This window comes from Hyperolius riggenbachi, chromosome 1 (assembly GCF_040937935.1).
Source record: "Hyperolius riggenbachi isolate aHypRig1 chromosome 1, aHypRig1.pri, whole genome shotgun sequence".
Lineage (NCBI taxonomy): Eukaryota > Metazoa > Chordata > Amphibia > Anura > Hyperoliidae > Hyperolius > Hyperolius riggenbachi.
In genome coordinates, this window is record NC_090646.1 from 443,350,196 (window position 1) to 443,362,803 (window position 12,608).

Below are 12,608 nucleotides of genomic sequence, written 5' to 3' on the forward strand. Positions count from 1 at the left end.
CAAATACACACATCGATCACCGCTGGCACTTTCCATAATAATTGATAGCAACCTCCAGCAAAATTATCTTTAAATGAGCTGCTGAGGCTCCCCACTCCCCATTCAAATTGGTCTGTTAAAGGACCAATGGAGTGTTCTGGTGGCATATTGCAAGATGCTTTGCTGCGGCTTACTGTACATTTAAAGGGATGCATTAAAAGGGAAATAAAAACTTGAGATGCTAGAATAATATTGCCCCTGTTTAACACTCTAGTAAGGCCACATCTGGAATATGGAATTCAGTTCTGGCACCACATTACAGGAAAGATATTGCCGTTTTAGAGCAGGTGCAGAGACGAGCAATAAAACTGATTTGAGGGATGGAAGGTCTCACTTACCAAGAAAGGTTAGATAAACTGGGTTTATTTAGTTTAGAGAAAAGACGCCTTAGAGGGGATCTAATTAACATGTATAAATACATCAGAGGGCAATATAAAAGCTTGGTGGATGAGTGTTTTTTTTGTCTCTAGCCTTTCACAAAAGACTAGAGGACGTGATCTGGAGGAAAAACGTTTCAGCCATTTATTTAGGAAAGGGTTCTTTACAGTAAGGCCCGGTTCACATTAGCGTTCGCTATCCGGATTTTCCGGATCTGATCCGGACCGCATACTGTACAAACGGAACGTACGTTCCGCGTAGCAATGTAAAGTCTATGCGGACGTTCACACGCGTCCGTTCCGTACGTGCCGGATCGGATCCGGACTCCGGACTATTTTCCAACATGCGCTATTTTTTGGGTCCGGATCTCCGGCCCACGCACCCGGACCGGAGCTGGACCTAAGCCTGACAGCACCATCCAGAACACAGAAACCAATGGGAAACGGAAGGCACAGAACACACTGCCTACAAAAACCTGACATTTTACCCCACTTCCTATGCGTATCTAAGCGGTCATTTCGGATGGGGACACATGGGCCAAGCATGTCTGGAGTGGAGCAGCAGTGACAGACGTGCTGGAGCTGTTTGGCACAATGTTGGAGGTGGAGGTGAGGCCTACAGCGGAGGAACCTGATTCTACAGGTGCACCAGGTGCACCTTCTGCTGACCCCAACATTTTTTTCTTAAAATTTCGCTATTTTTTGGCCACGGATCCAGATGGCAGCCTGATGCATGCCTGATGCAAACGGACCGTATGGTTCCGATCCGGATCAGGTCCTGATCCGATCAGGATCCGATTAGGATCCGGTCCGTTTGCATGGCAAAACCCAAGTGTGAACGAGGCCTAAGAGTGATTAAGATTTGGAATGCATTGCCAAAGGAAATAGTTATGGCAAATGCTATATCTGCATTTAAAGGGGGCTTAGATGCTTTCCTTGCGTTGAAAAACATCCATGGCTATAATTACTAGGTAATGCCCAGAGGTGTTGATCCAGGGATTTTATCTTCATCTCCATCTGGAGTCGGGAAGGAATTTTTTCCCTTTTGGGGCTAAATGGCCCATGCCTTGTAAGGGTTTTTCGCCTTCCTCTGGATCAACAGGGATATGTGAGGGAGCAGGCTGGTGTTGTACTTTGTTTTCTGGTTGAACTCGGTGGATGTCTTTTTTCAACCCGAATAACTATGTAACTATGTAATTAGTACTGCAAGGGCCAGTTGGGATCGACCTGTATGGCGTGTCTTTTTTGGCAGGAATCTTCAATGGTTAATTAAGAACAATAAATAACTTTTTTTCATCATATGTTTTTATTTAACTTAAATCATTTGTGGAAATGGCTAAGGGCGGTTACATCAGTAAGCCTATACCCATTTAATTTGGTGGATCAGGCATCTGGAAGCACTCAACTTCTCCTGGGCACTGGAGGTGGGGAAAAGCCCCATGGTATGGACAAGGGCTTTGGGAGAGAGGGGGAGGATTTGCCGCCCCTCTCCTCCAGAGCCTCCTCTTCTCATCCACATCATGGACCATGCAGGCTGGTATAGCTCTGGGTGCAGAGCCCCACGCAATCCAGGCTCCGAATTCAGGCTATACCTTAACCTTCCTGGCGGTAACCACGTAGTTCGGGGTAAGCCGCGCAGGAGGTTTTCTCATGCCCTACTGGGCCGATTTACTTAATTTTTTTTTTGCTGGACGCAGCTAGCACTTTGCTAGCTGCGTCAGCACACCGATCGCCGCCGCCCCGCTCTCGATCGCCGCTATCCGTCGTGCCGCGCGCCCCCCCCCCCCAGACCCTGTGCGCTGCCTGGCCAATCAGTGCCAGGCAACGCTGAGGGGTGGATCGGTACTCCCAATGACGTCACGACGTCGCTGACGGGGGAAGCCCTCCAGGAAATCCCGTTCCTGATCGGAGATCGCCGAAGGGACCTAGGCTCGCTACATGATTTAAAAAAAAAAAAAAAAAAAACTTCTGCGCTGCCTCCTGGCGGAAATAATTAAACCGCCAGGAGGGTTAAAGAGGCTTTGGAGGGGACCCCACACTGTCCATTTTCTTAAATTTTCTTAAATAAGTATAAAGAACTTGGAACTTGGTATAAATGTGTTTTCCAACAAAATGTAATTTTACTGAGTTAAAAAAAAACCAACAACTTTTAATTTTTAAAAAAGATTTTCTCAAAAATTACAAAGACTTTTTGAAAAAAAAGTTTTTGACTTGTTTCCACTCTTCCCCTAACCACTTCAGCCTACAGTGTTGTTTCACCTTATGCATCCAAGCAACTTTCTCCTCCCATTCATTTACCAATACCATTAGCACTACTTATCTGAAATGATCTCTATCTTGGTTTATCCCCACCTTTGGGTGGTACATTTTGCTAAGAATTATTTTATTCTAAATGCATTTTAACAGAAAGATTAAGAAAGAAATGGAAAAAATTCATTATTTCCCAGTTTTTGGCCATTATAGTTTGAAATTAATCCATGCTACCATAATTAAAACCCATGTATTTTATTTGCTCATTTGTCCCGGTTATTACCCGTTTAAATTATGTCCCTATCACAATGTATGACCCCGATATTTTATTTGGAAATAGGTGCATTTTTTCAATTAGCGTCCATCACTATTTACAAGCTTATAATTTAAAAAAATTATAGTAATATACTCTCTTGACATGCATATTAAAAAAAGTTCAGACCCTTAGGTAACTATTTATGTTTGTTTGTTTTTTAAATTGCAATTTTTTTTTGTATAAACATTTTTATTTAGGTAATCTTTGGTGTGGGAGGTAAACAGTTAATTTTAAATGTAATAATATTTGTTTATTTAATAAAAAATGTATGTGGAAGTAGTTTGATGGCCGCAGTAAATAAAAAAAAAATTTGTCCTGGAAGTGAACGCTCTTGCTTTCAGGGAGCGTAAGGAGGACCGGAAACTTTTTTGGGCAGAAAGACTGCGGCCTCTGATAAGAAGCCGTCGGTTTTTGTGCCGGGGACTTAGATTAATGAATAGGAACCATGTTCCCATTCATTGATCTCAGGGCTAATGGAAGGCTGCAGGAGAGCGCGCTGTCGCGTGCCCGGCACAGTGGCAGCAGGGCAGGCTATCTGGACGGATATATTCATCCTGATAGACCTAGGTGGCTAAACATTCTGGTTTGCTCATACGTCTGTTGCAATGTACACGAAAAAATGTTTACAACTAGCATGTTCGCAATTTTGCATAACATTTTAAAAATTGTAATTACTTGTAATCATAATTGCAAAATTTTACCCGACATTTTGCATAAGCAAAATTAGTACATTATGATCATCACTATTCCCCACAATAGTACAATAGTGGTTAACTACTTTCCACTACACACCCTTTGTTACTGTAATCCACATCTTCTGATCTTCTGGTTGAGCAGTTCTATAGCAGAGTTACAAATGAAGTTTCTGACTTCTGTCATTCACTTGCCTCTTCCTCCCTCAATGTGATGCATCTCTTCTCGACAGCCTTCTGTTTGGTTATATGTTTTACAGCCTTGTTGTGGATGATGACCAAATCATATGCTTTTCTTTTTTTTATTCTTTAAATAACCTTTTCATTCTAACAAAGGCTTTTTCAACCTTTTTAGGGTTGAGGAACCAATCTTTTTTTTTCCATGTCCATGCAGAAGCACGGTGGTGGGTATGATGCTTTCTACCGATGCGTGGAAAGCTTTTTACCGAATCTCATGGGATTACATGTTTGCAGTGTTACAAGGCCTGGAGATTCCCCCTAAACTGCTCATGTGGATACAAGTGCTGTATAGTAACCCTTCAACATGTTAAAGCTAATGGTCTTTTGTCTCAACTCTCAACCCCTCAACATATCAAATGGAACAAGACAGGGGTCCCCCCTGTTACTCATTCTTACCCTCAAGCCCTTCCTAAACATGGTCAGGTGGGATCCCTCCATAAGAGGAATTCAGATCGGCAGCGGAGAATTCTAAGTGTCTGTGTTCACAGACGACCTGTTTTTTGCAAAAACTATATCACCACTCACTATATCCAATCTACTTGCACGTTTTGCTGAGTTCAGGAAGATTTCTTATTTTAAGATTTATTTCTCAAAATCTGAGGCTCTTAATATTTTCCTTCTTCTGCAGGAAGTGGCTCAATGTAAGGCTAATTTATCATGTAAGTGGGCTCCTGAAGCGATTAAATATCTGGGGTTCTCATTCCCAGGAACTTACTCCAGATATTTAGTCTCTACTTTGTGCATTTGGTTGCTAACCTGCATGGAAACTTGAGCTTATGGTGGGATAACCTGCATCTGTCATGGTTTGGGCGCATTGCATCTGTAATCGGTAATGAACCAGTTACCTAGGTTATTATTATTATTTATTTACCTAGCGCTGCCAACATCTTCCGTAGTGCTGTACATAGTACAGAAAAATAATGGGGAACAAATTTACATAAGAAATATAAGACACTGTACAGTCATAACATTGAATAGTAGAAACACAAATACATACATAGTTGATGTGTGGTTGGTACATGTGCATATGTTAAAATTACAGCAGTATGAGAAACACTAGGAGGTGGTCCCTGCCCTTGCGAGCTTACAATCTAGAGGGTGTCTAGGTTCATTTATATCTGCCATGAAAGAACAATCTCCCTTTAGTTGTAAGAATCCTCATTTTGAAGCAATTTGAAGCAAAAAACTTCAATCTAAAATCACCCAGTTGATCTGGGGGAAGAAGAAAACGAGACTCAAACACTCCATACTAACTTTACCTAAAGTGATGCGTTGGGCTGCCAGATTTCTTTAAATACTGCCAAGCAGGGGTGTAACTAGACTTAATAGGGCCCCCCTGCAAAAATGATAGCATGAGCCCCCTTGGTCCTCAAACCCGATGAGGGTCACGTAATCGGGAGCTGGCAAATGGCATAGAGTGTTCTGCTGTGAAGCAGCTACACCCTACTCTACATGGCAAGAGGAGGAGGCGGGAATGGTTTTTGTGAGCGAACGGGGAGTTTTTTGCTTATTGGCTGCGCTTGTGGTTGGGGAGAGGGAGGAGGAGGGGCCTCCATAGCCTCTGGATCCCCTTGCGATGGCGGGGGTTGCAGGGAGAATTGCTACGCCCATGCTACCAAGCCTCAGTTCTTAGCCACTTGTCTGATTGGTGTGATGTCTCCCCCATTCAAACACTGAGTCTGCATAGAGCAGGCACTCACCCACTACCAGGCATTTGCTGGGTCATAGACCCGAAACTTAAAAATGAGGAAGTCACACATCCACTAACTCAATCCACTGCGCATGTGATGTGCTCTCTTATGAGGTAGCGGAAGGGCTCGATCTTTATAAGTCCAATGACCCCAATATGACACAACCCAGAGTTTCCTCCATGCTAATATTCCTTCTTTGCCAGCGATTGGCTTCTCTCGTTCACCCCCAGATTTGGAGACTTTCCCTCAAGCAACACACACTGATGCATTGCATCAGTCTGTAAAATCGCAAAAATTCCCTTTTGGGCACACTTTCAACTGCAAAGCTTCTTATGGGATGCCCTCAGAAACCCCAACTTTCCAAAGAGCTTACTTAAAGATTTCTTACTGAGAAAGACCCACACTGACATACAATTTAGACTGGCTAGCTACAGGCGGTTCCAGGCTCGTACTGAGCCGCCGAATTGCCGATGGTCCCATCGGTGGGCCCCGGCCGCCCCGCCTCCTGGGGGCCCCAATGCTGAAAAGGAGGGGGGCTAAGCGCAGGAAGGGAGGAAAGTGGGCACAGAGCGGTGGGGAGGGGGGGGAGCCTCCCCCTCCCTCACCTAGGGCCCCCCCCTTCTGCGCTCCCCCACCTCCAGAATTGCAGCCAGCCAGCGGCAGCAGGGAATAGCTTACTGACTGAGAGTCAGATCGATAGCTCTGCGTGCCGCTGGTCTGGGCTTCTGCACTGACTGTCCAATCACGCTCTCGCAGTACTTCCTGTGAGAGCGTGATTGGTCAGTGCAGTGCAGGAAACCAGACCAGCAGCGGCACGCAGAGCTATCGATCTGACTCTCGGATGGTAAGTGATTCCTGCGCTCGCTGCCGCTGCTGGCTGCTATTTTGGACAGGGGGGAGCGCGGAAGGGGGGGCCCTAGCCTAGGTGAGGGAGGGGGGGAGGCTGCCCCCCCTTCCAGTATGGGGGGCTGAGACCTGCGGCTGCCTACCTAACTGGGGGGGGGGCCCTAGGTGAGGGGGGGAGGCCTCTCCCCTCCCCGCCGATCTGTGCCCGCTGCCCCCCCTTCCAAGCTGGGGGGAACATGCATTTTGTGGGGGTATCTGCTGCCAACCTGATTGCATTCTGTGGGGGTATCTGCCGCCAACCTGATTGCATTTTGTGGGGGTATCTGCCGCCAACCTGATTGCATTCTGTGGGGGTATCTGCCGCCAACCTGATTGCATTTTGTGGGGGTATCTGCCGCCAACCTGATTGCATTTTGTGGGGGTATCTGCCGCCAACCTGATTGCATTTTGTGGGGGTATCTGCCGCCAACCTGATTGCATTTTGTGGGGGTATCTGCCGCCAACCTGATTGCATTTTGTGGGGGTATCTGCAGCCAACCTGATTGCATTTTGTGGGGGTATCTGCCACCAACCTGACTGCATTTTATGGGGGTATCTGCCGCCAATCTTATTGCATTTTGTGGGGGAATATTTGCTGCGAGCGCCACATGTGGACATATTCCTGTTGGAGACTGTCCTCCAAGTGCTCACAATCTATTCCCTACCATAAAGTAATGCGAAATTTCTAAAGTACACGTGTGTGTATGTGAGCCCAAAATGGGGGGGAGAAGAGGGAATCGGGGGGGGGAGGAGGAGGAGGAGAGGGGCGGGCCCCAGGCTGAAACTTCCTTGGTGGGCCCTTAGTGTCCCAGTCCGACCTTGGGCGGTTCCCCCTCCATTTTGTCATACCAGATGAAATGGGAAGCTGCATTGGGAAATCTTTCATGGATGATCTGGACAATAAATCATAAGGGTAGATTTAATTTCACCACCTAGGAGCATGTTTTTAAGGTCCTCACCCAGTGGTACAAAGCACCAGCCCTGATCAGCAAGTTTTCCATAGGAGTTGCAGATAGTGGTTGGAGATGCGGGTCAGGTGGGGCTGACCTGTTACACAACCTCTGATGATGCCCCAAGCTGAAACAGTTTTGGCAGAAAGTGCACGAGTGGACGGAAAAATAATCCTCAACAAAGTTCCCAGAGCGCTTTCTCTTACATTCTCTCTGACAAAATAGAAGAACTCTATACTAGTTCATCTAGTAAATGCTGCTAGAGCTACTCTTCCCTTTCTCTGGAAGCAGGCAAACCCCCCGACTATCACTCAATAGCTGGCCTGACTGGACAGGATTGCACAATTGGAAGAAACTATTTTACTCTCACAAGATAGGACAGAGTAGTTGACTCGCACCTGGACAAGTTGGGAGATGTTTAAGTACTCTGATGAATACCAATCTTTAACTGCTCTTGTAACTACATCTGATAGAGCATTCCACAGCTTTTGTTTTGGCTAGTGGTACTTATCTCTACGAATGTACATTGACAATAACACGCTTGTACTGTTTCTTTGATTTTTTTGACAATAAAGCTTGAAATGTTAAAAATACATTTTATTTGCCTATACAAAGTTGTATTATACTGAAACCAATTTACAGTATTTAAGTGTAAATCATATTTATCCCTTTCAATACTGTTGTCAGGACTTGTCTCTTTGTGATTTGCTGGCTGATACTCATAGTAGAATATCATTCATTTCAATTCTACTTTATCTAATCCTTTCTTACTCATATCCATATCCATTATATCTGCCCCATAACATACACACAGGTTACATAATACAATTCCACAAAACTATTTCTACTACATTTTCTAGCTACTGAGGACATCACTATACCTGCACAGCCTGTTATTGATCTAAGTCAGGAATCCAGCATACTGGAGCTGTGATTGAACAAGACAATACTTGCATATACGGTAGGATGAACTAAATTCACACAACTGAGTGTACAAGGTCTTTGGACCACTTATTCGTTGCTCCCCTTTGGCTTCAGCAGGGTGGGACTTTTTTATCCCATAAAAACTGCCATAAAATGAACCATCCCATCTACCCTTTTCTAACTGATTTGGAGCCTTTGGAGGATCTCCTTTCATCCTGCTGGAATACAAAAGGCCTAAAAAAAAAGGATGACCACAACATAAGTTTGGGACCTTACTGGAACTGGCCAGTGAATATATCGGGGCTGTGAGGTCATATTTAGGCCCATGTAGCTAGTTACCCCCTTTCCCTTACCTTCCCAATTATCTATTTTTTCCCAAGATTACAGATTGCAATGAACATTAAAAACAAACAAACAAAAAAAAAACAATCTTCTTATCACCTACTGTTTTAGAGGCACAAGCCATTTTCTCCTATGTTTTCTCCTAGGTGGTAATTTTTTATTTTCTCTTTAACTTTTCAGCATTTTGCAATTAAAAAATTACCAAAAGTAGTAGAAAAAGTACTATCAAAAATTATTTTGTGTTTTTTCTTGCTTGCTGAGGTTTTAAAAAGGCATTTTATTGACAGAAGTTTTTTTTTTTTTTTTATTGACAAGAAGTTTTGAATCAGGATGATACCATTTATTGGCTATCTTAAAAGAATAAGAGTAAACAAGCTTTCGGCTGTATAGCCTTCGTCAGGCTTCAATCCTGTTTGCTCACAAGATGTTTGAACAAACATCTATGTACATGCAACATCAAAAAGGGATACATATATATTTTTTTCCAAGCATAAATACACGTTATTAAGATGCCTTAAAGAGAATCTGTATTGTGAAAATCGCACAAAAGTAAACATACCAGTGCGTTAGGGGACATCTCCTATTACCCTCTGTCACAATTTCGCCGCTCCTCGCCCCATTAAAAGTGGTTAAAAACAGTTTTAAAAAGTTTGTTTATAAACAAACAAAATGGCCACCAAAACAGGAAGTAGGTTGATGTACAGTATGTCCACACATAGAAAATACATCCATACACAAGCAGGCTGTATACACCCTTCCTTTTGAATCTCAAGAGATCATTTGTGTGTTTCTTTCCCCCTTCAGCTCTCATGCACTGAAGTTTCAGGCTGCTCCTTTCTTCCTGCAAACAGCTTTGCCTTTGTCTGTAATTCCTCAGTATGTGAAAGCCCAGCCAGCTCAGAGGACGATTTATCCAGCTTGTAAAAGATAAGAGAGAAGAGAGAAGCTGCCCTAATCTAAATAATACACAGGCAGTGTGCATAGAGGGGCCTGGAAGGGGGAGTTCATAGCAGAACCACAACACTGAAGAACTTGGCAGCCTTCCAGACACAGGCTGACAAGTCTGACAGGGGAAAGATACATTGATTTATTACAGAGACTGTGATAGTAGGAAGTGCTGCAGTAAGCCACAACACATTAGAATAGCTTTTGGAACTTGTAGGATGATAAAAAACAGGATGCAATTTTTGTTACGGAGTCTCTTTAAGTGAAACAGGACATCTAAATGGGGTGAGAGGTTGTTAGCTGAGATAAGACTACTTGTTTACACAATACTCACAGAATTGGGAGTCAGTCTGTCACAGAGGCATCGTAAATTCCGAGTTCACAAATTTAGCTGTTTCACTTAAGGCATCTTAATGACATGTATTTATGCTTGGAAAAAATCAATGTACCCCTTTTGATGTTGCATGTATATAGCTGTCTGTTCCAACATCTTGTGAGCAAACAGGATTGAAGCCTGACGAAGGCTATACAGCCGAAAGCTTGCTTACTCTTATTCTTTTAAGTTAGCCAATAAATGGTATCATCCTGATTCAAAATGTTTTGCTTTTACTGGTGGCTAACACGGTACAATACCCTACTGCTCCTGCTTTATTGTGACGTTGATTTACTCTTTGTTATTTACTATTTGCTTTATTTGCTGGTGACCTGGTTTATTTCATATTATATTCCTGTAAATCCCAATATTCCTCACTATTGGCAGATCAGTCTTGCTGGGATATAGGCAAATCCATCTGACCGATCTACAGGTCCTATGCTATGGGGATAGTGCTACAGACGTATGCTACGACTTTAAAGAGGAGCTGTTAGGTATAAGGTCTCAGAGAAAAAAACACATATATCAGTAGCTAAAGATTGGCTGTACTTACATTACATATGCATTTCACTGTCCAAGTTTGTATTTCACAGAATTTTTATATAGTATTTGCAGAGAATGATGCTCCTGACAGCTCATGGCAGGTTCCATGTTTGTCTGTCTCCTATGAAGCCAAATGTGTCATCATGTCCTCCCTGCTTCCTGATGATTCCACTCAGAAAAAAGACAACACTACTGTGCAGTGAATATTAATTAGCCATGTGGCTAGGAACAATAGCGGACTCATGCAGTATACTCTGCCCCGAGATTTTTCAGTGCTGTGAGTTACACCCTGTTGTAACATGAGCCTGTAACTTCTCACTAGCAGCCGAGGGAAGGACCCAAGGTGGGGAGAAGCAGCCCCAGAATGCTTTGCAGTATGGTATGCGGCCTCTCGTCCTTTTAAGAGCTTGGGTCTAACAGCCTTGCTGTTCAGCACACATCAAAAGTAAGAGAGATTTTTAACTTCAGTATTGCCTTTTTGTCTTCCTTTTAAACTGTTTAACACAGGAGAATAGAGGTTTAAATTAGCTTTTGCAGCCTGACAGTTACTCTTTAAATCCCGTACACTGTAGCATGGGCCTCCATACTTTGCACTAGTAATAGGAAAAAAAATCCTAATTAAGCTACAGGCTGTCTCTGTGCTACATACCAGTTAGCCAAAGCAATATCAAATAATGAATTGCTTATCTGCCTAGTGTCCTGAAGAGACAGATCAGCGCATTGTTTTTTTTTTGCTGAAACGCATAACATGGAAATTTCAGTTCTTTGCCATCTTATGGATATATTATATGTTGCAGTTTGCCTTTCTCTCTGCTAAGTTGCTGCCATCCTGTGGACAGGTATCTTGTGTATGTGCAAGTGTTGCATTTCTCACCTTTGTTTACAGTCAGCTCTGTGGGTTGTGGGAGTGGTGTTATGAAGACACCTGTACTTTGCCATCTTTTGGATATTTTATATGTTGCAGTTTATTTTTCTTTCTGCTAAGTTGCTGCCATCATGTGGACAGGTAGCTTGTGTAAGTACAGGTGTTGCATTTCTCACTTTTGTTTACAGTCACTGTGTATTGGGAGTGCTGATATGAAGACACCTGTACTTTGCCAACTTGTGGATATTTTCTATGTTGCAGGTCTGTTCTTCTCTTTGCTAATTTGCTGCCATCATGTGGACATTGTAGACTCTTCGGGAAGTGGGTGCATGCACAGCTGTGCAGAGGATCAAGGCCCAAGCAAAGGTTTCTCCTAGCCTCAGCCTGCCTTAATCTATATAAAGGAAACCTAATGTGAAAAAATATGGAGCCTCATAGTACATCTCTTTAACCACTTAAGGACCACAGGCTCACATCCCCGAGTGACCAGGCAATTTTTTACAATTCAGTGCTCTGCAGCTCCCTGCAGAGCCATACAACTTAGCACACACATTAATCTCCCCCCTTTTATGCCCACCAACAGAGATTTCTGTTGGTGGGCTCTGAACGCTGCTCTGTTTCCTAAATGTATTTGTTCTTTTTTATTTTAAAATAAATTTGACTATTTTTTCCCCCCCTATCCCTTCCCTCTCCCCAATGGCCAATCAGGGCAATCCTCTCTTGCAGGCGTCAGCCTATGAGAGGGGATGGCATTCGGAGCCGCTCTAGGGGACAGCCAAGTGACAGGGCTGTCCCAGGTACAGCGCTGCAGTAGATTGCAGCGCTGTACAAAGTAAGCCGTTTCTTTTGTAAACAGTCTGCCAGTGAGGATCGTCTCTGGCAGACTATTGACGGACTGTCACTTAAGCGTGGATGCGTGATCCCTGCTAATCTCCTCCCCCAGGGCTTGGCGCCTTTCGGTGTAGGCAGTCCTGGGGAAGCCACTCTGCTGCCACCAATCAGTGTTAAGCGGTTGTAAAGTGCATAAAAGGTACTTCCTGCCTAAGGCCACATACACACATCAGACCATAGTCTTTTGAAAATGAAAGATCACAGACCAATTTTACCCCCTTCCATGTAGTATGAGAGCCATACCTACACAGTCTAATCCAGCCTTTCTCAACCTTTTTACCATGG

The 12,608-nt window shown here is 43.7% G+C and overlaps 1 protein-coding gene across 1 annotated transcript in view; it reads right to left on the bottom strand.

Annotated features, from left to right (window-relative positions):
- The window catches only part of GGT1 (gamma-glutamyltransferase 1), a 222,987-nt gene that overhangs the window by 107,429 nt on the left and 102,950 nt on the right, over nt 1–12,608 (bottom strand). The window lies entirely within an intron of this gene.